Consider the following 27,984-nt stretch of genomic DNA (forward strand, 5'->3'; position numbering starts at 1 on the left):
ATCATTAGTTCTTGATGTAGTGTTCCATGATTCATTGTTTGTGCATAACACCCAGTACTCCACGCAGAATGTGCCCTCATGGCCAATTTTTTTTTAAGTAATCTCTTCACCCAATGTGGGTTTCGAACTCACAATCCTGAGATTGAGTCACATGCTCCAACCACTAAGCCAGCCAGGTGCCCCAAAAATGAGCAATTTTGAGAGGGGAATAAATATTAGTTCTAGGCCAGACTTTACAATGAACAGAAATTCAGATGAGTTAAATACGTACTAAAGATTTTTTTAAAGAATGTAAAAATACAGATTAAAATATAAGGGATACTTAATTTTTTTCAGAATGGAGAAGGGGCTTCTGTGAATAAAAACAATAAAAGATTTCAGACAGAAAGATATAACTACATAAAATTTAAAATATCCATCAAAACCAACAATAGCAAAAAGGCAAATTGTAAATTAGGAAAAAAATATAAAAATAAATATGAAAAATATAAAAGTTATTTTAAGTCACAAAAAGTTCTTATAAGTTAATTTTAAAAACATTATCACACCAAATAGGGGGCAAAAAGTGAACCAAGGAAATGTAAAGTTAAATCACAAAAGAATGAGGGTCGCTTGGGTGGCTCAGTTGGTTGAGCATCGGACTCTTGGTTTTGGCTCAGGTCATGAGATCAACCCCTGGATAATGCTCAGCAAGGAGTCTGCTTGTCCCTCTCCCTCTTCCTTCCTCACCCCCACTCAAATAAATAAATAAAAATCTTTAAATAAATAAATAAAGCACAAAAGAATGAATATAAATGACTATTATGAGCATATGATAAAAGACATTCAACACCTCTATATCAAAGAAATAGAAAACAAAACAATGGCAGATGTCATTTTTCAATTATAAAGTTGACAGGTTTTTAAAATGATACAGTAAGTGAAGTTTCATTGAAAGAGGCTCTCTTATATTAAGAAAAAAAAATAGGGGCGTGTGGTTTTGCAAAGGTAAACTACGTCCCCAGAAGAGATTAAAGAGAAGCTGACTACCAACCCTTGGAGAAGGAGTGATGAAGATTCCAGGCGGCAGGGAGAGGTTGGGGCTAATAAGCGCCACACTCACCTCTGCTTCTGTGGGCTTCCAGTGCTGTGTCTCAGAGCTAGATTTCCACAGGGCTGGCCAAACAGGAGAGACTTTCCAGAAGAGCAGGTCTCCAGGACCTTACTGGTTATGTTTCTCTATTAAGGCATCGGGTGCGTGTAGGTAGAAGCTGGAGCAGACATTGTCCTCACAGCACCAACATAGATGGGTAGGTGTGCTGACGATGGAATTGAGGTCAAGCCCAGCTGTCCAAGGGACTAGGATGCAGTATGTACGCCCCGCCCCCCCGCCAAAATGTTGTAAGTCTGCCTGTGTTCTGTCTGGCCAACCCTTTTGTGAGCGAGGAGTTAGCAAATGCTTCCCAGTGCAAGGGCAGTCACCTCAGTTTTTGCTATTGCTCTGCAAACCAGAACCAGGTAACCAGCAGGTTCACTGGAGAAAGTATTGATCCTTAATTATTGATCTTTTCTGAAAAATAAAACAAGTTTCCCCCTCTCACTCACTCCCCATTCTCTTCCTCTCTGTGTCTCTTCAATATACACTGATATCTATCACACACACAAGTAGGAATGGCAGGGGGAAATGTTCAAAATGGGTGCAATCCTCTCATTGATTCGACCCTAGGCCATCATTGAGCCGCGGTGCCTACAGAGATGCACTATGATGTTCATCCCCAATATGGTAACTTTTCCTCCTCCACGTCAAGGTCAACGTCACTCTTGGACGGCATCTAAAAATACTACTTAGAATGAGTGGCCACCTTTGCTATTGCAGAAGTACCGGTCCTGTAGGATCCCACCCTCCCCCACCCCCCGCAAGAGGCAAGGCCCACTTTTCACGGAGCTCCATGACAATCCAAACCTGAGTGCTGGGAAGATGAATGCTCTTGGCTGTCCCTTGGTGGGAGGGGAGACGGGGCCTCTAGGGGCACCCTTGAGGGGCTTTCTTTCTCTCTCACACTCAGCCCAGAGCCTCACCTGTGCTCTAAACCGGGTCAACCAGCAGACCCGGGAGCGCATGCAACAGAGCCAGTCTGCAGAGCTAACCAACTTCTCCCTGAAAGAAGACCGGGTGAAGACAGTCAAGAAGCTCTAAACACTGAAACTATTATATGTCACATATCTCAATCAAAAATATTAAAACACTAAAATGTATGTTAAAAGATTTAATGAAGTTCTGATTTTTTCATGCAACTTCTTTGATTAAAAAAACAACAAATATTTTCTAGTATTAAATCATCCTATTAAGCCATTCCTACTATTAAATCAACCATATGTTCTTGGACCGGATGCCACTGGTTATGGTATATTTTTCTATCAAAGTGCTCTTGGGTTTATTTAGGATTTTTTGCATCAGTGTAAGTGAGATTGAATGGTGATTTTTCTTTTTTGTGCAGTTTTATGGAGACTGGTATTAATATTATGCTTGCTTCACGAAAAGAATCTGAAAGCTTTTCTCTTTTTTCTATGCCTTGAAACAATTTAAATGACACTAGAATGATTTATTCTTGAAAGATTTGGGAGAATTGCTCTTGGAACCATCTGGACCTGGGCTGCTCTTTGACAGTTTTCTCCATTTCTTTTACAGTGTTTGGTTTATTAAGATTTTCTATCTTCCCAATTCAATTTTGGTAAAGGATACTAGAACGTTATCCACTGTATCTAAGTGTTCAGATACATTTACAAAGAGTCAAACAAAGCAGTCTCTTGTGATTCTTTAATTTCCTCTATAATTTTACTTTTCCTTTAAAAAGTTTGTTAAAGATTTATTTATTTATTTGAGAAAGAGAGAGTGGGGGAGGGGCAAAGGGAGAGGGAGAAAGACAATCCTCAAGCAGACTCCCCCCTGGCCTGGAAGCCTGATGCAGAGCTTGATCCCAGGACCCTGAGATCATGACCCGGGCTGACACCAAGAGTCTGAGGCTTAACCAACTAAGCCACCCAGGCGTCCCTCCTTTAATTTTTTTTAATTTGTGTATTTTTGCATTCTCTTTTTTATTATTATTAAGATAACTAACACATTATCTCTCTCATCAGTTTTGTCAAAGAATCAGAACCTGGATATATTTAATTCACTTTGTAAACTTCTGCTTTGTAATTCATCATTTTTCCTCTTGTATTATTCATTCTTTTCTTCTACTTTTCTTCCTTTATTTTGTTATTTTTTTCAAACCAAGTTAGATGCTTAATTCTTTTGTTTTAATTCTTTTTTGTTGATATTCATATTTAAGAAGAGAATTTTTCTCTGAACATCACTTAAATGATGATATGTGATATTTTTAGTTCTTTAGATTTTCTAAACTTTCAGGTTGGAAATAAAAAGAGGAAGAAATCCTGATTTTATGATGCCATTTTCAAAATTCCTTTTTTAAAAACTGCATTTTGCATTTCCTTTACATTATTTCCACCATTGGACCTGCTTTCTCCGAAAGTAAAAGGTCATTCTCTGAAGCTACCTGGAGCAGATACCAAGAAAGAAGAGGTCTAAAACTATCATACTGTTTCCTTTTCGATCATCTGATCATGGTAATTGGAATTGGGAGGTAAAACCCAGGTGGGCAGCAGCATGAAAATCTCTCTCCCCCCTCTCTATACTCCCTCCCCCTGCTCCTTCTCCCTTTCCCTCTGTCCCTCCTCCCCTTTTCTCTCTCTCTCCCAGCCCCCCCACCTCTCTCTCTCCTTCTCTGCCCCAAGAACCTAACTTGGCAATGAACTGGTTATGTTAGGACCTGTTTCTACTTAAACTTTGTCAGCTATACTGGAGTAGTATCTGGTATATTCACTCTTTCCTTTTGTTATCTGTCTATAACTTAGTAGAGTCATAAAACTTCAGCCAGTGTCAATTATTCTAGAAAATCAATTCATACAGCCACGGAGTCAATGAATATTTATTGAGTATTTACCACAGCCCTCTGCTAAGCGCCAGGGACCCAGTGATGAGCAGGAACAGGGCTTCTCCCTCACAAAGCTAACCATCCAGAGGGGCTACAGCAGGGGCTCTGGGATTTCTTATTTGGGCTGCATGATTATCTAGAGGGTGGGCTAGTGGTGATTATAAGGAGATGAGGCCCCCTGCTGCCACCAAGGGAGCAATCCTTGGCACCAACTGCCCCATGCAATGCTGTGATTTTGATAGAGGGGGTACAAGATGCTATGGGAGCAGATAGGAGGGGCATTTAACCTAACCTGTGACAGGAAGACTTCAGGAGGAAGTGACATGTAAGGATGATTAACAGTGAGCTGCCCAACATGATGGGAAAGGACAATGGAGGTCCAGAAGGCTCAGGGGAGGGAGGGACAGCATGGTGACTGAGGAAATGAAAGGCTGTGGGTGATATGACCATGGGAAGCAAGGCAGGGGCTTGCTAAGGTCCCCAACAAGTTGTATCTTAAGAGGAGCAGAAAGAGTACATTGGTCTGGTGGTCACTGATAGGGAAGGAAGGAAGGGAGAAAGGGGGGAGGGAGGTAGGGAAGGACGAAAGAGAGGAAGGGGAGGGAGGAAGAAGGAGACAAGAAAGGAATGAAGGGAGGAAAGAAGGAAGGGAGAGGAAACAGACTCAAGAAGAATGAAGGAGAATGCCCCTTGAGTGATGAAACCATGCTTTATATTCAGAAAAAGGAGATAAAACAACACAAAGAGAAGACAGGAAAGGAAAAATAACACGTGCCAGATTATGACACGTCCCATTTATGGAGACATCCCAGCTGCTGATGATGCAGAACACGCAACCTAAAGTATACACGGACCAGGCCAAGTTGGCCTGGCAGAGCCAGCTGGATTTTCCAGTAGAGCAGAAGTTGGAGGCAGGGCACCTGAGGTTGGAAGGTTTCTTCATCTCTTCCTTTCCTTTATCTGACTCAGCTAAGGCTGAAAGTAGCGTCTGAGAAATTGGCTTGGCCGGAACTCATGTTTCTGACACGGTTAGTGGAGAAGGACCTGAGGCCACTGCCAAATTTAGAAAAAAACTAGTTGTGCTTATCAAGGTTTTGGCCCAACCAGCAGGTCTCTGGGGATGGTCGGTGTGGTCAGTGAGCTGGTCTGGACTGTACACGTTGGCCGGGCCTTTTGGGAGGGTCAGATAATCACATAGGGGGCTAGCGGGTCACGCATATGGCAGCAAAGAGCCAAGCTAGTCAAACTCTCAAGTGCCCCAGGATGTCAGTTCCCAATGATGAACTTGAACTCCTACCTGGGATGGAAGGGCAATGGGGAAGAGCAGCCAGGCCTGGAGGGGGTGTGAGGAATAGCCAAGGGTGGGCTGGGGTGCAGGATTGTTTCCAAAAGCGTGTGTACACTTGAGATGAGCACCATGATTTTCAGGAAGCATGGATTAAAAAGTGTAAAATAATCATGTGCATATTTTAATGCATGTTTAGGAAAATCAGCACATAAATTCTGTAACTTCATTGGTGTGGGATAAAGTTAGAATGCAGGTCAGTTTAAGGACAAATATTAAGTCCTAGTACGGATGTGACACAAACAAGGCCAGCCTCCTGAGGACCAAGCGCAAATGACTGAAATCTGGAAATTCAAGTTTAGGAGACAAGTCAGCAAGCATTTATTGAATGATCACTCTGCCCCAAGTGCTGTCCCAGTCAGTGGACATCAGTGATGAGAAGAAGGAGTAAATGTCCTTGCCTTCAAATAGCTGACATTTTGGTGGGGAGCCACAGGTATTAAATGTGGGAACAAGTAAGTGGACAGCAGGTGCCAGGGAATGCAGCAGAGGACAGAAGCGGGCTGGATGGAGGGTTGCATCTCCAGGGCGTAGGGAGGCCTCCGACGAAGGGATGACTTCGCTGGAACTCAATGACGAGAAGACAGCCAGGTGACAACCTAGGCAAGAGTGTCTCAAGGGAGATGAAGAGCAAATGCCAGGCCCTGAGGGGACATTGAACGTAACACGTGCATGCCCAGAAGGAAAGCCAGCATGAAGGGAAGGTGGGGAGGAAGGGCTGTGGTAGAGGCGACGTCAGAAGATGGGAGACGAGGAGAAAAGGTGACATGGGTATATGTCAGCTAATGGCACTGAACCTTTTACTGTATTTCCCTTTCACTTAAATGTGAAGAGCTTGTATGGCTACCTGCCGCCATGCTGGGTGGCACAGCGCCAGAGGGCAGGCCCAGGGCCCTGAGAGAATGGAAGGAGATGAGTTTCAGGTGTCAGGTCTGGGCGTGTTTGTCGCACCCCTGTCTGAGAGTGTGGACGAGCAGGCGGTGGGGGTGGCGGTGCCCAAAGGGAAGGGAGCCCAGGACCTCCGAGGGGCTGCATGGAGATGGCCATCTTAGTAAAAGGCCAGAGTCACCCTGACCACATGGGGACAACTTGGGGGGAGCATCTTCAGTGGCTACTCAAGGAATGCGGCAACCCCCCACCCCAGTGAAGGGCAGGGAACACTCCTGTTTCTGCACTACCTTCAAGACAGGATCCAGGGCTGCTTTCTCCCCATGACTCCATCTATGCTGCTCCTGCCTGCAGTCCTGTGAGATCCTTGAAAACACTCAGCACTAATATGGGTTTTTTTTTAATTTCTTATTGTTATGGTAATCACCATACATTACATCATTAGTTTTGGATGTAGTGTTCCATGATTCATTGTTTGTGCATAACACCCAGTGCTCCACGCAGAACGTGCCCTCTTTAATACCCATCACCAGGCTAACCCATCCCCCCACCCCCCTCCCCTCTAGAACCCTCAGTTTGTTTTTCAGAGTCCATCGTCTCTCATGGTTCGTCTCCCCCTCCAACTTACTCCCCTTCATTCTTCCCCTCCTGCTATCTTCTTCTTCTTTTTTTTTCTTAACATATATTGCATTATTTGTTTCAGAAGTACAAATCCGTGATTCATCAGTCTTGTACAATTCACAGCACTCACCATAGCACGTACCCTCCCCAATGTCCATCACCCAGCCACCCCCTCCCTCCCACCCCCCACCACTCCAGCAACACTCAGTTTGTTTCCTGAGATTAAGAATTCCTCATATCAGTGAGGTCATATGACACATGTCTTTCTCTGATTGACTTATTTTGCTCAGCATAACACCCTCCAGTTCCATCCACGTCGTTGCAAATGGCAAGATCTCATTCCTTTTGATGGCTGCATAATATTCCATTGTGTATATATACCACATCTTCGTTATCCATTCAGCTGTTGATGGACATCTTGGCTCTTTCCACAGTTTGGCTATCGTGGACATTGCTGCTATAAACATCGGGGTGCACATACCCCTTCAGATCCCTACATCTGTATCTTTGGGGTAAATACCCAGTAGCACTAATAGGGTTTTAAAAAGATTGTTTTTTTCTTTTATTCTCCTTTACAAGGGAGTAAACTCCCATCAACATTTACTAAATCCATATCAAGGTAAACAGGGTTGAGCAGAAAGAGATCATAGGGAAGAGAAACAAAAATGTCCTCATGTCCACATAAGATAAATAATATATTAGTCACTAGTAATCTACTAATAACACATTATTCTACTAAATCCACCCAGTGGTTTGGTGTGATCAGTGTCACTGTCAACCCTGATTACAAATGACAAAAGCCAGAACTGATCGCTGAAGCAACCCATCCAGGGTGCACAACCAGATGGGATTCAAACTCAGGAGCCCGTGGCAACCCACAGGCTTCAGGACAAACACCGTTGGCCAAGGCTGTTGTGGCCTGTCCCTACAGGTCAGGGGCCCATGTGTCATCCCCTAGTGGACCCCAAATGCACATAGTTCTCTGCCCTGCTCACCCTGTGCTGCATGCATCTCCTTATTGTCCTCTCCTCCTCCTACAGCACCTGTGTCCCTGGGTCCCTGGTGACCCCCTGCCACCAGCATAAGTGCAGCCAAGGTCCCAGGTTCCACCAAAGCATCTGAAGAAAGAGTCAAGTGGCCTCTGATCATTCAGTCCAGACACAGGCCCTGAGGAAAATTTGTCCCAGCCATGAGCAAAACCCACTGGAAAGAGGGCGGGCAGTGTAATTCATTTAAACCCTTCTGGCCTCAGTTTCCCCATGGAAAATGGAACAAGAATGGTTCTTGATTTGGTCTGGGCTCAAACCTGACTGTACACTTTCAGCTGTGGCCCAAGGGCCAGTCTGGCCCTGCTCTGAGCCTCACACCCCTCACCAGGTTCTGAGCAGCAGGTAGGGAGATGCATACCAAAGGGCACATGGAAGCTACAGGCAAAGAGCCATGGGGCGGGTGGCGGGGGGGTGAGTGGCTATTCTTCCAGAATCTAGTTTTATTTGACTCACATTGTCTCTCCCAGACACCACGACATTTTGGCAGCAGAGCTTAGTGGTGCAGGAGTGTGGCTCTGGAGCCAGACAGCTGTGTTGAATCTCGGCTCTACTAATCAGCAGCAGTGGGATCTAGGCAAGTAGCTCACCCTGCATGTTCCCCAGCATCCTCACCTGTAAATGGGTCAGTAATAGAACCATCTCTATGGTCATGGTGAGTAGTCAGGAGTTAATACACATAAAGGCTACAAGGTGTCCCCAGTAATAATCCCCATGCCTTCAGAAGGTGCCACAGTGTGACTCTTGTGGTGGGTGTGAGCAGCAGGTGGGAATAGTGACCAGGGAGGCATCCAGGAATAAGCTGTTTCCTGATCTGGGTGCTAGCTTCACAGGTGTATTCTATATATAAAAACTCATTGAGCGGTGTGTGGAAGATGTGTGCAATTTCTCTGAGTCACACCTCCAGAAAGGTGTCTTCTTTTAATTAGTGCTTGGGAATTAGCAAAATTCCTAGGAAAACTCCAGACTTTCTAAGTCTATGGAATTGCTGGGGTCTAAGCCAAATGTCCAAGGGAGATACCAGGTACTGCTACCCAGATAATGTCTCGGTTAGAGGTAGAATAAATTGAAAGGTTGCACTAAGGTATATATGGGATACAAAGCTAGGACAGGGCTGGCAATAGGAAACAGGGAAGGGGATGGCATCCAGATCCCCAGGAGTGTGAAGGGACCTCTTAGGCTGGATGCCAGGGGTGGGGCTGTGGATTCTTCTCCCCCACCCTCAGGAATCCTTTGTGACTGCCCCATTGCTCTGTGATGCAGGCTCGGAACTCTCTGGAACACAACACACATCTCAGGGCCCAATGCCTGAGGTAGCAGTGAGTTTCAGGCCTCAGATGATGGACGCCTATCTCCTTTCTGAGGAGACTGAGATGTGAGTGCAGTTGGGCTCCCCCCTCTTCAGCCTCCCTCCTACAGGGAAGGATTGCTACTAGTCTTCAGAATAAAGGGAACATCAGCCAGGTAAGGGGAGCCATGGCTCAACCCCAGCTGAAGCTTGACACTTCATATTCCTGTTCCTCCTCCCACTTTTTCTAAATCAATTTGTTGCCTCAGAGACACACCTGGAACAGGAAACATCCGGAAAGAAGAGAATATCATCCCAGGGGCGTCTGGGTGACTTAAGTGTCTGACTCTTGGTTTTGGCTCAGGTCATGATCTCAGGGTCATGAGGTGGAGCCCCGCATCAGGCTCCCTGCTCAGCATAGAGTCTGCTTCTCTCCACCTCTGCCCCTCTCCCTGCTCTCTCTAAAATATATATATATATATATTTTATCCCCCAAACACAGGGATTCAATGGTCACCAACTAGGTTATTAACTGAGTTCAGGATACCCACGGAAGAATGTTTGTGTATCACTCCTTCCCCTCTGTGGCACTTCAAGATGAGCTTCTCCCCTGGGCCAAGCCCTACCTGGAGAGTGGCACTGAGCTTTGGAAAGCCTCTGATGGCAAGACAGAACCCTCAGCTTGTCCTTGACAGAGACCTCAGCTTCCATGGGGAGCAGGATCCTAGCCCATGGAGTACTGAGTGTAAGCCTGAGACTTGGTGCTGTCTTCAGCTGAGGGCTACTAACCAAATAACAATTGAGGATATGATCATTAATTAATTAATTAATCAATAAGTAAAACCATCCTCACTTGTGTCTTTCAGTGTCAGAAAAAAGAAATATTGTTATCCACATTAAAAGTGAAAAACCTGGAAAGAACACAGCTCTGTTGACTCGGTGTAGAACAGCATATTATCCACACATTATGTCCACAAATTGCCCAGAAAAAGCAGTGAGACAGTCCCAGCCCCTCGCTCAAGTCTTTCAGTGCCAACACAGGGGCACACAGGGACGATAATGGGCCAGCCTGGAGACTGGCCACAAGGACTAAGGTGGCATAGGATCTAATTTCTCTTCAGAAAAAGTTGATTCGTCTCTTTCCTTCTCTCCTGTACCCTATGATCTTCGCCAACCTAGATTAGGGCCTGTGGCATATCTTTTCCTTGGAGCCCAAAATGAGATATAGTCCTTTGCCCTGAATGCAATTCAACACCTGAAGTGACATTTGTTGCAGAAGCTGCTGGAAGTTTGCGGGCTCACCTTCAGTTTTCCAAAGATCTCAGAAAGTCTTAAGTCCTTGGGTTCATAATCATCTCCCATCTAGCCTGGGCCCCCAGACCTATGTGGCCGGACTCCATACTTTCTGAAAGATTTCCTGTCAGCAATGAGATCCAAGGGCAACTGGAGCACCCCAGTTCAAAGGGGGCTCATCCAACTCTGGTGGACCTTGGCCTCAGAGTGTGAGTCTCTGGCAGGGATGTAGCCTCAAAGAAAATAACCAGGATTTCTTAATCAAAGGGCAAACATGGACTCTTACCACCCTGTGAATGTAAAGACCAAACCAATAAGGCCCTGAGGAGCAGGAGTAGTGGATGGAGCTCCCAGAAAACTTCTGTGTGAACTGCTTGACAGGGCCTGGCTAGGGAAGGACCTTGAGGAAACAGGAAATTCTCCCCAGTAAGAGGCCAGGGGAATGACTGAGGAGGAGGATGAGAGTCACTTGGTGAATCCATCAGGAAATGGCTTATTAAAGGTTTCAAGGGTGGGGCACCTGTGTGGCACCTTTGGCTCAGGTCATGATCCCAGGGTCCTGGGATCCCTGCTCCGCGGGAAGGCGGCTTCTCCCTCTCCCACTCCCCCTGCTTGTGTTCCTTCTCTCACTGTGTCTCTCTCTGTCAAAATAATAAACAAAATCTTTTAAAACTATAAAAATTTAAAAAAATAAAGTTTCCAAGGGAAACCAGAAAACTGGAAAATGCCTGGAAGGCACACTGGGCAAGAAGCTGGAACAGACCAGGCAGGGTCTTTCTGAGTCAGTTGTGAGTGGTCCTTGGACGGCTGCCTACTCTACATTGCCCCTCCTGGGAAGTTCCATAGGGCTGAGAAACCAGAAACTGAGCACATTTCGCTGGTTAGGAACACACCTAAATACCTCTTAAATTATCTTCCTCATTCAGGAGCTCAGTAGGTCTTAGATGGTCATATTTTATGGTTTTGTAGTGTGCGGCAGAGGCCAGATTCTCCTCTCAAGATCCTTTAATGAAAGTGTTTAAATTGAGAGATATCCAATCCTGGCCTCTCCCCCTATTTACATTTCCCTCCTTGGACACCCATGTTCCAGGGTGAGACTCCACAGCCAAGGCTACCAAGCAGTCCAGGGAAACATCATCACCCTTGAAAGTCCTTGCTCTGCCATAGCACCTGTGAGTGTGGAAGTCCAGAGGACCTGGAGATCCATCCCTCTCCTCTGGTAGTGACCATGGGCTCACACAGGGCCCTCAGACTGGGGAAGATGGCAAACAGATCTTTCAGTCCCTCACACCCTCATCATGGAAGCAATGTGGCACAGTGGGGCTGTGGATGTAGCCCAGAACCAACTTATAGGTGGAGTGATGGCAGGAAATGAGCCAAGGGATGAGGTGACCAAACCATCCCAGCTTGCCTAGAAGGGAAGGGTTCCCTGGGACACTGAACTTTCTGTGCTAAAACTAGGAAAGTCCTGGGCAAACCCAGATGAGTTGGTCATCCTACCAATAGATGAGGGAGGGTTGTTTCCTGAGACTCCAGCCACAGAATAGCAATGTCCCTAAGGCAGAGAATAGAGGGAAGAGAAGGTCCTGAGGGAGGAGAAGGTCTGAATGGAAGAAGTTGACCAGAGAACAGCGTCTTCTGTAAGATGAGTTTCCATCTTAAGAAAAGGTGCTGGACGTTAATTTAGGAATCCCCTAAGGGGTTGAAAGTTTCAGGGAAATAGTCAGGGTTGAAGAGTCCCCTGCTCCTGAGCCAAACCAGGAGACCACCCCAGAGACAGTGAATTGGGAAACTCCCCAAAGTTAAATGGATCAGGATAGTCTAAGGTCTCCTGCAACCGAGGAATATCTTTAAAAAGCAGATTTCTGGTCCATTAAAGCTCAAAGAAAGAGCCACAATGTCACCCTCAGGACCATCCCATTGACAGGTCCTTTGCTTCAGCTTGGCTTCTAAGGGCTCACAGTTCTGTGCCCAAAGCATCATATATCTACAATGGACTCCTCAATTTTACCTGAAAAGATGTCCTATTTTAAAATACATTTTTTCTTCAATTTTCTCTCTCCCTGAATATTTATTGACCTTGTCCATTTTTGCCAACTGAATAGGTGTCAGGGTGCGGATATATAGATATACAGATTTTTTTTTTTTTTTGCCTTTTATACATTAGTTGTTGTATTAGTCATTGTCCAGTTAGGAAAATAAAAACGATGCTCATTGTCTTAACAGAGAATTTGATATAGGTAATTGGGTAAACATGTTGGAAGCCTGGAAAAGTCAGAAGTAGGACAAAGGTGGCAATTGCCAACAGCACATCCACCCCCAAGGCTGGGGAAATAAAGGGCGAGGAGGACCACAGAACAGGTCTCATTGCCTGAGTGGTGTGGACATCTCAGGAGCTTGGAGAAGGGGATTCCAAACACAGAGAGAAACCCTTACCTGGATGCCAAGGGCACGTCAAAGGAGTGCAATGAGATTGTCTCAGGGAGGAAAGAATCTGGGAAAAGGAACCAACTGTGCTTCTTCTGAGGTGACATTGGGAGAAACAAGAGATGTTTCTTCCAACTTCCTTCTAGTACTTCTGGCAGAACCTAACAGGGAGTCAGCAGAGCAATGCAGTTCACAGAATCCCAGCCCCAGATTCACCAGCAGAGTAGCACGGATTTGGAGCTCACACAGAGCACTGGTGAAGTTGAGACTCCCAGGGTTTATTAACCATTCATGTTTCTTTGAATTTCTCATTATATCCAACCTCCATTTTTCTTTTTTTTAAAAGATTTTATTTATTTATTTGAGAGAGAGAATGAGAGAGAGCACGAGAGGGAAGAGGGTCAGAGGGAGAAGCAGACTCCCTGCCGAGCAGGGAGCCCGATGTGGGACTCGATCCCGGGACCCCAGGATCATGACCTGAGCCGAAGGCAGTCGCTTAAACCGACTGAGCCACCCAGGCGCCCCAACCTCCATTTTTCGTAAATGTAACAATACATTATTTGTATGAATCTTCTTTTTTTGAGATTTTATTTATTCATTTAACACACAGAGAGAGAGCACAAGTAGGCAGAGCGGCAGGCAGAGGGAGAGGGAAAAGCAGGCTCTCCACTGAGCAGGGAGCCCTACGTGGGGCTTGATCCCAGGACCCTGGGATCATGACCTGAGCTGAAGGCAGTTGCTTAACCAACTGAGCCACCCAGGCGCCCCTGATTTGTATGAATCTTCTACACATTGTGATAATCCTTTGTTTTATACACACACACACACACACACACACACACACACACACTACTGTATACATTTCAGAAATATATAGCTTAGTAAGATGTAGTGTGCATATATACACATATATATGAAATATATATAGGACTATAGGTACCTAAATGACAAAGAGGGAAGAAATAAGAGAGCATCTGGAAAGCTAATGTTTTTGTCTTGTTTTCCTCTAGATCAATATTTGTGGAGAGAATATTCACTTAACCTTCTGCCTGATCGACCTCCAGTTACTGTTATGGGCTGGCTATAGGCTGCCATGGAAATCACAGGTATAGTGGACCTTGGCCCCACTTTCCAGCCCCAAAGATCCCTGTGTGGTTGGGCCCTATGTTTCCAAATGTCCTCACTACATGTTTACCTTCCCTCTCAAGCAGGGCTGCTCCACATGTTGTTTATACTCTCACCATGACCCCTCTCACAGCACCTCCCTGTGGTCCAAGCTCCTTTCCCATGTCTACCCTTTCTCTTTTGTACTGGCCCCATCAATCTCTCTCTCCATCTCTCTCTTTCTCTCTGGTGTGCACATGCACACACACACACACACACACACACACACACACAGAGAGAAACACCCTCCATCAGCCAGGATAAGCCTTTCTATTCTTATTCAATTCCATATTGTTAAGATGTCAGTGTATCCCAAAGTGATCTGTAGATTCAGTGCAATCTCAACAAACTTCTGGCAGATTTTTCTTTGGAAGTGATACATTTCCTAAGGCTGTTATAACAAATCACCACAAATTGGTGGCTTAAAACAATAAAAATTTAATCTCTCACAGGTCTAGAGGCTCGAAGTCTGAAATCAGTATCACCTGGCCAAAATCCAGGTGTTTACAGGATCCTGCTCCCTTTAGAAGCTTAAGGGGAGAATCTGTTCATTGCTTCTCAGCTTCTGGTGGCTACCAGTATTCCTTGGCTTATGGCCACACCACACCAATCTGGAAGGCCGCCATCTTGAAATCTCCCTGCTCCATCTTCATATCACCTTTTTTTTGGTGCAGTCAAATCTGCCTCTCTCTTATATGGAAATATGTGAAAACATTTAGAACCTACCCAGATAATCCAGGATAACTTCCCCATCTCAGGATCCTTAACTTAATTTTTTCCATATAAAGTAATAATCATTGGATCCTAATCATAGAGATTAGGACATGGATATCTTTTGGAGGCAATTTTTCAGCCCACCACAGAAACTGTTATGCTGATCCTTAACATGTGGAAATGCAAAGAAGTTAAGAATAGCCAAAGCAATTTTGAAAAAGAGTGAACCTGGGAGATGCATAATAACAAATATCAAGCACCATTGTGAGGCTATGACGCAATATTAGATTAAAAGAAGGGAGTCTAGCAACAGGCTCACACACATACGATCAAGTGATTCATTCAATTCAGTGGGAAAAGAATTACTTTCCAATAAATGTTGCTGGATAAATTGGCTAACCACACAACCCCTAACTCACATTACACTAAAAAGTGTTTTAAGATGGTTCACATGCCCAAATATGAAAGCAAAAATGATCAATATTCTAGAGGAAACATAGCAATTTATCTTTTGATATGACATTTACAACCTTGGGTAAGCAAAGATTTCTTAAATGGGACACATGCAAAAGTAAAAAAGTGAAGGAGGCAGTCAAGAAGCGAGAAAAAGAATAACAACAACAACAAAAAAAAACCAAAATCAGTAGTAGCCTTGATTTGAAAATACTAACACAGGGCACCTGAGTGGCTCAGTTGTTTACGTGTCTGCCTTTGGCTCAGGTCTTGATCCCAGGACCCGCATCAGGCTCCCTGCTCAGGGGGGAGCCTGCTTCTCACTCTCCCTCTGCCCCCCCAACTTGTGTTCTCTCTCTCTTTCCTGCTCTCTCTTGCTCTTGCTCTTGCTCTCGCTCTCTCAAATAAATAAATAAAATCTTTTTTAAAAATTAAAAAAATATATATAAACACCATTACTAAAACCATTCACAAAGCAGACAGGAGGTTGATGCACTGCTGATGGAAATCCAGATGCTCCACATCCTGGCCCTGGCCACACCTTCCTGCTCTGCTGGTGTCCTGCCCCTTCTCAGCAGGACTCCCAGAAGGCAGGTGAAGGTCATAGGAAACCCAGAGTAACCTGCCATGTCTAAGAGATGTCTTCATGCATAGAGATGTGTGCAAATCTCAACCCTGCACAAGTGTTTATAGGGGAGACTTTCCGAATAAACCAAGCAGAGCCCAACCACTCCCAGTTGGGGTTTCTTCCCTGGGAAGACAAGGCTGGAGCTGATACTATAGAATAATAATATCTGAAATTAAAGAACTACAATGGGAAAAGCAGCAGAAGCAATAAGAAGTTATGAAACGATGTTAGGATTTCTTGGAATAAAACTGATCAGGGGCACCTGGGTGGCTCAGTCTGTGAAGCGTCTGACTTCAGTTCAGGTCATGATCTCAGAGTCCTGGGATCAAGCCCTGCAATGGGCTCCCTGCTCAGTGGGGAGTCTGCTTGCCCCTCTCCCCACTCGATCTCTCTCTCTCTCAAGTAAATGAATGAAATCTTTTTTAAAAAACTGATCAAGGAAACCAGAAATGTGTCCTGTAGATGATGATAACCAGCAAGAGGGGTCTCAACCCCTGAGCAGGCCCCAGCACAGCCATGTAAAGGTCACCCATATGCTGGAACCAGGGTGAACTTGGAGAGGAACATACTAGATTTCCCCTAATAAAGTGTATTCTTCATGAGGCACTTGTGGAAAACAACATTTCAGGGCTCTGGAATATTTTGTTTATATACTTCAAGGCAAAGGAAAGGAAGAAAGTCCCTACAGTTTGCCAAGAATCCTTTCATTCCCTCAGAGAATTTTATCTGGATCCTCCTCAAGGAAAGCAGCAGAGAAGAAAAGCACCAAATATGCAACTCTTCCTGCATGGGTCATTAAGAGTCAAACTTGTGTCCACAAAAAGCTGAGGACTCCAAAAATTCTACCTCAGAAAATTGAAGTAGCAAAATAACTAAAGAAAGAAAAATAAAGGCGTGAGGAGGGATACCCAGAAAAATGGGAGAAGAAACAGACCACCCAGAACCCAGCCAAGATGAAGCTGCTAAGCAGACATGGTCTAGACTCCAAAATCTCCGACAAATGAAACAATACATAATCCACATATAAATAGGAAGGCACTTCTATTTCTGAAAATAGTGAGTTTGGAGAAAATCATAGCACTGAAAATCCTGGAAATATAAGCACAGGTTTCTATGATGTCCCATTACAGTATGCCAGATATTTAGCCAAGTGTGAGTAAGAGGGAAAAAACCAGTGCACAGTTTGCCCCCAAAGAACAAAATTAGGTCAAATTCTAAAGATTTAGCCATTCGTTTGTGACTTTTGTTGGAGACATTCTGTTGTTTTGGGGTTTTGTTTTGGAGGACAAAGTAATATTTAATCAAGTCTCTAAATGAATGTAATTACATATGCTTAAAAAAAAAAAAACCAGGATCAAGGAACTCTGGGAGCAGGAGGGGAGGCCAGAGGGAAATAAACATCACCCATTCCCTGAAAGTCCAGGACCAGGGCTTATGCCTGAGCTTGGGGAAAGGTTGAGACCAAAGCATTGGTGCTCCAAGCCTGGACTTCCAAGCATGATGTGCAAAGGTGATCCATAAGGGTGTAGGAAGGCAATGTTAGGTCTTTCGTTTCTGTTTGTTTTTGTCTTCCATCCAAAAAAGGCAGAAATTAAGATTTTAAACTCTTTAATATGCAGGTTGACACTGGGGCCCTCCCTCAGAGTCCTGTGTCACGGGGGCTCTATGGCTCAATTTCTTCACCATGCAAAGAGGTCACCAGTAGAACCCCTCGATCATTTGCCCTGTCCTGCAATGTGCCCAGGTGAATGGATAGACAGAGGGTATTATGTAGTTCTAAATACTTGTAAAATAGGCAAATGACTTAAAACATCACTGCAAAGAAAGTGAAGAAAATTCTAAGTATGGAAATAACAAGTGAACAAGAAAACATCCTGGTAGAAACTTCTCCTGAACTGTCCTAGGTGACAGCCACAAGCTCTATGTGGTCGTTGAGCATCTTAAACGTTGCTTAGTGTGAATGAGAAACTGAACTTTAGTTTTATTTAATTTTAATTAATTTAAATTTGTGTTTTTCTAAAGATTTTATTTTATTTTTGGCAGAGAGAGAGTGTGTACAAGCAGGGGGAGAGGCAGAGGGAGAGGGAGGTGGGGCTCGATCCCAGGACCCTGGGCTCATGATCTGAGCCGAAGGCAGACGTTTAACCATCTGAGCCACCCAGGCGCCCCAATTTAAATTTGTATTTAAAATCTGGTACTCATTTCCATGACTGGAAAACTTTTAGTATACTTGCAATGACTTGAGTATGTGAGGCTGTTCCGGCAACTATAAAGTTCTGAAATCAAAATACAGATCAAGAGCTTCCCATGAGTTTTTAGCAGTGGAATTGAGATGTGCCGTTAATGTAATATACACACTGTGCTTCAAATATAAATAAATATATATATGAATGAATGAATGAATGAACGAACGAATAAATGAATAAACGAATATAATGAATATAAAGTATCTCATCAATAATCTTTAGATTACATGTTGAAATGGTAATATGTTTAATGCACAGGGGTTAAAAACATATATTACTAAAATTAATTTCACCTTTTAAAAAGTTTTCCAATGTGGCTACAAGACAATTTAAAATTCCACGAGTGACTCACATGAAGTTCATACTGGACAGACTGTAGATGTTAAGATGATGCATCGTTTTCCCAAACCAGATTACCCATCTTTGGTGGCCCTCGGGGGTCTTGGAAAATGTTCAACGCCGTCTACTTCCCTTGAAGTTCTTTGTTTCAGAGCAAGTTCACCAACCAAAAAAAAAGAGAGAAGAAAGAAAAACCCACATGGGCAGAAATACTGCTGGGGTCATTTACTCTGTGCCAGATGTGGGCCTGCCAAGGCCATCATTCAAATGGCAAAGCTCTTCAAACTTTAAAAGAAAATGTAATTACTCTCACCCCTCCCCTGCCCTCCCCACCTCGTGGAGCTATTATGAAGCTAAGTGAGAAGCCGTCTGTGAAAATGCTATGACATCTGCCCAAGGCCTGATTAGAATAACAGCCAAGTAAGCACTTTTCCACATGTTCTGTAATCTTCACAGCACTTAGTGGGTAGACGAGACCCCCATTTAGTAGAAAACCATCTCTAGCCCGAGTCACGTAGCTAACACACGATGGAGCTGACACCTAGGCAGCTACTCTGAACTGTCAGGGAGTTCATGAACACTGGTCAAGGGGACAAGGGATCTCACTATCTGGCAACAATTCTCAAATGAGAAACTGAGGCTAGAGGTCTCTCTGCTCCTCTGATCTGCAGGCTGCCCTTCCCGGTCCTTAGAGGGCAACCGGTCTCTGTGGGAGCAACAGATTCCATGACAGCAGGGAAAAGGGAGGGAAACTTCCTGAGTGGACTCAGTCTTTCCAGATCTCCTCTGGAAGAAGGCTCGTTCTTGAAAACCAGGACCTCATCCTTGAGCGGGCTCTGCACACTCAGGTTGTGCACCCAGGTGGCATCAGGATGGTCAATAGCTGCTCATTTGTCCAAAGCAATCATTGACTCTCCAGGGCTACTTGAGCCTCTGGCCGTGAAGCTGCCCTCATTCCTATGCCCACAGCCCTCCAGCTGCCTCCTGCAACCTCCAGCCCTGAATGCCTGGTTTTTCCCTTCTCAGTCATTACCCAAGGCGGGCCTGGCATGGGCGGGGGAGAAGGACAGCACTGGTGGTGGTACACAGGGCCCAGCCCGAGCCCTGGATTCCAGGCCTGGACTTCTCTTTTGAAAGGTGGTAGTTTGACTTGGAATGAGATGCGCCTACACCTGCCAAGTTCAACACACAGTGGAGACAAACACAGCTCTATCCCTGAGAGGCCCCGGCTAAGGCAAGGCCCAGACAGGGCAGTTCATCCGGCGAACAGGGCGAGGGGGGGAGGCCCAGGCTCCAGAGCAGCTGGATGGAAGTGGGGAAAGCGTAGTTGGAGGGCTGAGTGGCTGAAAAATGAGGAGGCAGTGGTTGACTTACCACTGCTGCCTCCCTCCTTTCTCCAGCTTGCTGCTTTCCCCTTGGCCTTAAAATAACCCTCTAAGGTTTGATGTGAAGTCTTTTGTTGTTGATTTAACGGGTCCTCCTCAGGGAGGGTTTCCAGCGTTTCCGGGAGCTGGCGCGGCCTCAGAGCAAAGCAAGCTCTGCCACACCCGGTCCCTTCCTCACGGAGTCCGGGCCAGCACCCAGGGCTCCAGCTCAGCCAAGATCCTCCTCCCCTTCCCGGGCTGTCGCCCCTTCTCTGCCACCATTCCCAGGGGTAGAAGGGAGAGCTGGAGTGGCAGGGGGAGCACCCAGTTTAAAAGAGCCTCAGCCCAAACCGGAGACAGCCCCAGAATGCAGAAGAAAGCCCTGCTAGCTCTGAGTTGCAGGACCTGGGGAGAAAGGGAGGACAGAACGGATCGCAAATATACCACTTCTGGATGGTTCCTACTGCCAAGTATGAATCAACTGCTCTGCAGTCCTTGACGGGCTGTTTCAAGGTCTCCATATGAGCTGATGTGAGTTTTAGCTGCTGGTCTCTAAAAGAGATGAATAAAAGACCCCAGGTAATTGCCTACCTGGATACCAGAAGGGGTCTGTAGGGCCCATTTCTAGATTCAGCTGAAGCTGATCTGAAACACTAAGTGGCTCTATATTTACAGTTGAACTTCAGTAATTATTACAGAATGACTAGTTAGACCAGTCCTGACACTTCTAATAACAACTTAATGGTTGTTTATAAAACTCTCCCCAGGTATGGCTGAGTAGCATATCAAAAGGCTGGGAAAATACCCCCCAGATCACCTTGGGAAGAGAGACTGGCACAACTCTAATGGATGACTTTGCTGGGCTTAACAAAGATCTCAGGAGGAGAGCGAATTCCAATGAAGGTGAAAGGCATACTTTAAATAAACCATAGACTTAAAAAATGCTAAACCATAGACATATAGAGGAGCCCCCCATACAATATTCAACAACTCTCTTCTAAGTAATTTTAAAACCTGGAACATACATTCTGCGCTTGGACTCAGTATTATATAATTCCCACTGTGACGACAAGTAAACTCTCATATGTACATAGTATTTATGAGATTATAAACACAGAGCCCTGTGTACTATAACCTCTGGGCAAGTAAAGTGATTTTAATCCCTAATATTCACCGAGCTTGATTCTCACCTTTGCTGCCTTTAGAATGTAAACAGTTGAACAGAGAAAGAGGGGATCCCACTGGGCTACCAATAATATCTGCGTTGAGATTTTACTGCGTGTCAAGTGCTTTAAGGATATATTCATCTAATCCTTAGAATAGCTCTTGGGTTTTTCCCCCATTTTACAGATGAGGCACTAAGGATCCAAAAGGCTTATGTAACATGCCAAGATTATACAGAGCTTATAAGTGCCCAAAGCCAGGATTTAACAAATGGGCATCAGACTCCAGATCCCATGGCTTGATCACTATGCCACACTTCCCTAATTTCATAGTAAACTAATTTGTTGACTAGTGGTTCGAAGTTTTAGCTATCTAATTTAGTTTTCTGATTTGAAGGGAGCAGAGACTGTTGGGGCACCACAGGATCCCGCCTCAGATGTTTTTACCGTTTCTAAGTTCCCCTCCCCCAGCTGCAGTGAACCTTTGCCTTTGTATTCATTTGCCACAAATTTGCAACACGTTTTGCAACAAAGTCCCACAAACTTGGTGGTTTAAGACAGCGTACATTTTACTGGGTATTTAGACCAAAGATACAAAGGTAGGGATCCGAAGGGGTATGTGCACCCCAATGTTTATAGCGGCAATGTCCACAATAGCCAAACTGTGGAAAGAGCCAAGGTGTCCACCGACAGATGAATGGATAAAGAAGATGTGGTATATATACAATGGAATATTATGCAGCCATCAAAAGGAATGAGAGCTTGCCATTTGCAACGACGTGGTTGGAACAGGAGGGTGTTATGCTGAGTGAAATAAGTCAATCAGAGAAAGACATGTATCATATGACCTCACTGATATGAGGAATTCTTAATCTCAGGAAACAAACTGAGGGTTGCTGGAGTGGGGTGGGTGGGAGGGATGGGGTGGCTGGGTGATAGACATTGGGGAGGGTATGTGCTATGGTGAGCACTGTGAATTGTGCAAGACTCTTGAATCACGGATCTGTACCTCTGAAACAAATAATGCAATATATGTTAAAAAAAAAAAAAAAGAAGAAGAAGAAGATAGCAGGAGGGGAAGCATGAAGGGGGGGAATCGGAGGGGGAGAAGAACCATGAGAGATGATGGACTCTGAAAAACAAACTGAGGGTTCTAGAGGGGAGGGGGGGTGGGGGGATGGGTTAGCCTGGTGATGGGTATTAAAGAGGGCACGTTCTGCATAGAGCACTGGGTGTTATGCACAAACAATGAATCATGGAACACTACATCAAAAACTAATGATGTAATGTATGGTGATTAACATAACAATAGAAATTTTTTTAAAAATAACAACAACAACAAAAAAAAACAGCGTACATTTATCATCTTAACAGTTCTGGAAGTCAGAAGTCCAAAATAGGTCTCATGGGGTTAAAATCAAGGTGCCACAGGGCTCTATTCATTCTGGAGGCTCTAGGGAAGAATCCATTTCTTGTCCTTTCTTGTTTCTTGAGGCTTCCTGCATTCATTGGCTGGTGGCCCCCTCCACGTGTAAAGCCATAAATGGCATCCTTCTGAGCTCTGCATCCACCATCACATCTCTGACTCTCCCGCCTCCCCCTTTCAATGATAAGGATCCTTGTGATGACATTGGGGCCCCTGGATAATCCAGGCTAATCTCTCCATCTCAAGATCCTTACTTTAATCACATCTGCGAAGTCCCTTTTGTCACCTAAGATAAGGTATTCACAGGTTCTGGGGATTAGGATGTGGACATCTTTGGGGGTCATTATTCTGCCCACCACAGCTTCTAATGGATGCAACTGTTTCTTTTCCAAGGACTTCCCTTGAGCTACTGAAACCACTTTGCCCCAAAGCATAGAGAGCTGGAAGTTCCTGTTAGTGTTGCCAACAACACATGTTGGCTGGAACATGAGGCTTTTACTGCTAAAACCAAGACAGTCCTGGACCCAACTAGGATGGTTGGTTGCCCTACCCCAGAGCCAATGACTGACAGTGCTGGGTTATGAAAACCCAACTCCCTTGCTTCAAGGATGGACAAATTCTGAAGGATAATTTACACTCCAGAGTTCCTCTAGAGGATCAGGCTTAGGCTTCTGACTCTGCCTAAAATTACATCCTTGTCAGGCTTCTCTCCCTTCCCTGTCCTTCTTCCCCATTCCCTTAGTAAATTCTACTGGACGCAGTTCCTTAGCAAACCATCTGCACACCAATCTTTATCTCAAGAGCTACCATTGTGGTGACCAACCTAAAAGCATTCAATTTATTTAAATTTTTCAGGTATTTATATTGGATTGTGGTGACAGTCTTTTAAAATATCTCTTATTACCATAACTTAGAGGTCTGGTGGTTGAAATACTAAATTTAAAAATTCCTCACCTCAGATAGATTATAACTTTTACTTCAGGAAACAAAAAGGGAACGGTGGGAGAAGTGTAGCGGAAAAGATAATGTCAAGAGAAGCAGTTTATTGGAGGTGAGCTTATAAAGTCTAGCATTGAGTGGAAGAATGAGATGAAAGAATTAAAAAGAATTCCGAGTGGGAGGAGCAAGATGGCGGAGGAGTAGGAGACCTGGATTTCGTCTGGTCTCAGGAATTCAGCTGAATAGGGATCAAACCATTCTGAACACCTACGAACTCAACAGGAGATCGAAGAGAAGAATAGCAACAACTCTCTGAACAGAAAAGAGACCACTTTCTGGAAGGTAGGATGTGCGGAGAAGTGAATCCGAGGCGATATTCGGGAGGATAGACGGCGGGGGAGGGGGGCCTCCGTCGGCCGCTTCTGGCAAGTGCTAGAGCCGCGGAGCACAAAATCGGAACTTTTAGAAGCCGGCTCCGCTGAGGGACGTCGCTCCAGCGGCTAAGCGGGGGTGGAACCCTCGCGGGACAGTGTGGTCTCAGGACCCTCGGGGTCACAGAGAGACCGGGGGTGCCTGAGTGCGGCAGAGCTCCCAGGTATCGGAGCGGGGAAGCCGGCTGCAGAGATGGAGCCGAGGCATGGGCTCTCAGCTCGGGGTTGCCATAAACTGTGATCTGCGGCCCAGTCGGGCCACCGCTCCTCCAGCAGGGACCCAATAAGCGGCAGATCCGGGGAGACTCCCCTTCCTCCCCTGGGAGGAGCGGCGCAGGAGCGCACCGCAGGGATCTGCTGGGTTTGGAGACTCCACACCAAGTCGGGTGCCAGAGATAGAAACGCCCAGTCACAGGCCGGGTGAGCACGGATTGTGGCCGGAGACCGGGGGAGATGGGAGTGATTGACTGCTTTCCTCTGGGGGCTCGCTGAGGAGTGGGGCCCCAAGTTCTCGGCTCCTCTGGGTCGGAGATTGGGAGGCCGCCACTTTCACTCTCGTCCTCCAAAGCTGTACGGGAAGCTTGCAGGGAACAAAAGCTCCTGAAAGCAAACCCGAGCCGATAGCTTAGCCCGACCCAGCAAGGGCAGGGCAATTCCGCCTCGGGGCAAAGACATTTGGGAACCACGGCAACAGGACCTCCCCCAGAAGATCTGCAAGAACAGCCAGCCAAGACCAATTTTACTGATCAATGAGAATGGCAGAACTCCAGCGCTAGGGGAATACTGCACATAGAATTCATGGCTTTTTTACCATGATTCTTTAGTCTTTCAAAGTTAATTTTTTTAATTTTCTTTTTCTTTTTTTTTATTTTTCTTTTTCCCTTTTTCAACCAACATCTTGTCAATTCCTTTTTAAAATCTTTTTTAATTTTCATTTTTAGAGTCATAGTCTATCCCTTCATTGTAGTTAACCTTATCTATATATATAAGTTGTTCTCACTTTAAAATTTTGGGATACAGTTTCTTCTAACGGACCAAAATGTACCCTAAATCTCTAGTGTATGGCTTTGTTCTAGTCTCCTGCCTGATCACATTCTCTCCCTTTTTTTTTAAATTTCTCTTCTTTCTTTTTTTAACCAGCTTCTTATCTTATCAATTCCTTTTATAACATCTTTTATAATTCTTATCTTTACAGTCATATTCCATCCCTTCATCGTATTTACCCTTATTTTTGTACATATATAAGTTTTTCTTTCTTTAAAATTTTGGGAGGCACTTTCCTCTAAAAGACCAAAATACGCCCAAAATCTAGTGTGTGGCACTGATCTATTCACCAGCCTGATCATATTTGATCATATTCTTTTTTTTTCCTTTTTCTTTTTCTTTTCTCTTTCTTTCCCTTTCTTTTCCCCCAGTTTCAGACTCTTCTGATTTGTTTAGTGTGTATTTTTCTGGGGTCGTTGTTACCCTGTTAGCATTTTGTTCTCTCATTCATCTATTCTCCTCTGGACAAAATGACAAGATGGAAAAAAAATCACCTCAAAAAAAAGAACCGACTGGCAGTATCAACTTCCAGGGACTAACAATACGGACATTAGTAAGATATCAGAACTAGAGTTCAGAATGACGATTATAAAGATACTAGCTGGGCTTGAAAAATGCATGGAAGATATTAGAGAACCCCTTTCTGGAGAAACAGAAGAACTAAAATCTAACCAAGTCGAAATCAAAAAGGCTATTCATGAGGTGCAATAAAAAATGGAGGGTCTAACTGCTACGATAAATGAGGCAGAAGAGAGAATCAGCGATATAGAAGACCAAATGATGGAAAATAGGGAAGCTGAGAAAAAGAGAAATAAACAACTACTGGATCACAAGGGCAGAATTCGAGAGATAAGTAATACCATAAGATGAAACAATATTGGAATAATTGGGATCCCAGAAGAAGAAAGAGAGGCGCAGAAGGCATATTGGAGCAAATTATAGCAGAGAACTTCCCTAATTTGGGGAAGGAAACAGGCAGCAAAATCCAGGAGGCACAGAGAACCCCCCTCAAAATCAATAAAAATAGGTCAACACCCCGACATCTAATAGCAAAACTTACGAGTCTCAGAGACAAAGAGAAAATCCTGAAAGCAGCTCGGGATAAGGGATCTGTAACCTACAAGGGTAGGAACATTAGATTGGCAACAGACCTATCCACAGAGACCTGGCAGGCCAGAAAGGACTGGCATGATATATTTAGAGCACTAAATGAGAAAAATATGCAGCCAAGAATACTATATCCAGCTAGGCGGTCATTGAAAATAGAAGGAGAGATAAAAAGCTTCCAGGACAAACAAAAACTAAAGGAATGTGCAAACACAAAACCCGCCCTCCAAGAAATATTGAAAGGGGTCCTCTAAGCAAAGAGAGAGCCTAAAAGTAATATAGACCAGAAGGGAACACAGACAATATACAGTAATAGCCACCTTACAGGCAATACAATGGCACAAAATTCACATCTTTCAATAGTTACCCTGAATGTAAATGGGCAAATGCCCCAACCAAAAGACACAGGCTATCAGACTGGATAAAAAAACAAGACCCATCGATATGCTGTCTGCAAGAGACTCATTTTAGACCCAAAGACACCTCCAGATTGAAAGTGAGGGGGTGGAAAACCAATTACCATGCTAATGGACACCCAAAGAAAGCTGGGGTGGCAATCCTTATATCAGACAAATTAGATTTTAAAACAAAGACTGTAATAAGATATGAGGAAGGACGCTCTATCCTACTTAAAGGGTCTATCCAACAAGAAGATCTAACAATTGTAAATATCTAGGCACCTAACATGGGAGCAGCCAATTATATAAGCCAATTAATAACAAAAGCAAAGAAACACATTGACAACAATACAATAATAGTGGGGGACTTTAACACCCCCCTGACTGAAATGGACAGATCATCTAAGCAAAAGATCAACCAGGAAATAAAGACTTTAAATGACACACTGGACCAAATGGACTTCACAGATATATTCAGAACATACCATCCCAAAGCAACGGAATACACATTCTTCTCTAGTGCCCATGGAACATTCTCCAGAATAGATCACACCGTAGGTCACAAATCAGGTCTCCACTGGTACCAAAAGATTGGATCATTCCCTGCATATTTTCTGACCACAGTGCTTTGAAACTAGAACTCAATCACAAGAGGAAAGTCGGAAAGAACTCAAATACATGGAGGCTAAAGAGCATCCTACTAAAGAATGAAGGGGTCAACCAGGAAATTAAAGAAGAATTTAAAAAATTCATGGAAACCAATGAAAATGAAAACACAACTATTCAAAATCTTTGGGATGCAGCAAAGGCAGTCCTAAGAGGAAAGTATATAGCAATACAAGCCTTTCTCAAGAAACAAGAAAGGTCTCAAATACACAACATAACCCTACACTTAAAGGAAGCCTGAACCCAGCAGGAGAAGAGAAATAATAAAGATCAGAGCAGAAATCAATGAAATAGAAACCAAAAGAACAGTAGAACAGATCAACGAAACTAGGAGCTGGTTCTTTGAAAGAATGAACAAGATTGATAAATCCCTGTCCAGACTTATCAAAAAGAAAAGAGAAAGGACCCAAATCAACAAAATCATGAATGAAAGAGGAGAGATCACAGCCAACACCAAAGAAATACAAACAATAAGAACATATTATGAGCAACTCTATGCCAGCAAATTAGATAACCTGGAAGAAATGGGTGCATTCCTAGCGATGTATCAGCTACCAAAACTGAACCAGGAAGAAATAGAAAACCTGAACAGACTTATAACCACTATGGAAATTGAAGCAGTCATCAAAAATCTCCCAACAAACAAGAGCCCAAGGCCAGATGGCTTCCCAGGGGAACTCTACCAAACATTTAAAGAAGAATTAATACCTATTCTTCTGAAACTGTTCCAAAAAATAGAAATGGAAGGAAAATTTCCAAACTCGTTTTATGAGGCCACCATTACCTTGATCCCCAAACCAGACAAAGACCCCATCAAAAAGGAGAATTACAGACCAATATCCCTGATGAACATGGATGCAAAAATTCTCACCAAAATACTAGCCAATAGGATCCAACCATACATTAAAAGGGTTATTCACCACAAACAAGTGGGATTTATTCCTGGGCTGCAAGTTTGGTTCAACAGCCACAAATCAATCAAGTGATACAATACACTAACAAAAGAAAGAACAAGAACTA

Source organism: Eumetopias jubatus, unplaced genomic scaffold (assembly GCF_037043125.1).
Source record: "Eumetopias jubatus isolate StellerSeaLion01/CBP00866 unplaced genomic scaffold, mEumJub1_p1.0 scaffold_1, whole genome shotgun sequence".
Classification (NCBI taxonomy): domain Eukaryota; kingdom Metazoa; phylum Chordata; class Mammalia; order Carnivora; family Otariidae; genus Eumetopias; species Eumetopias jubatus.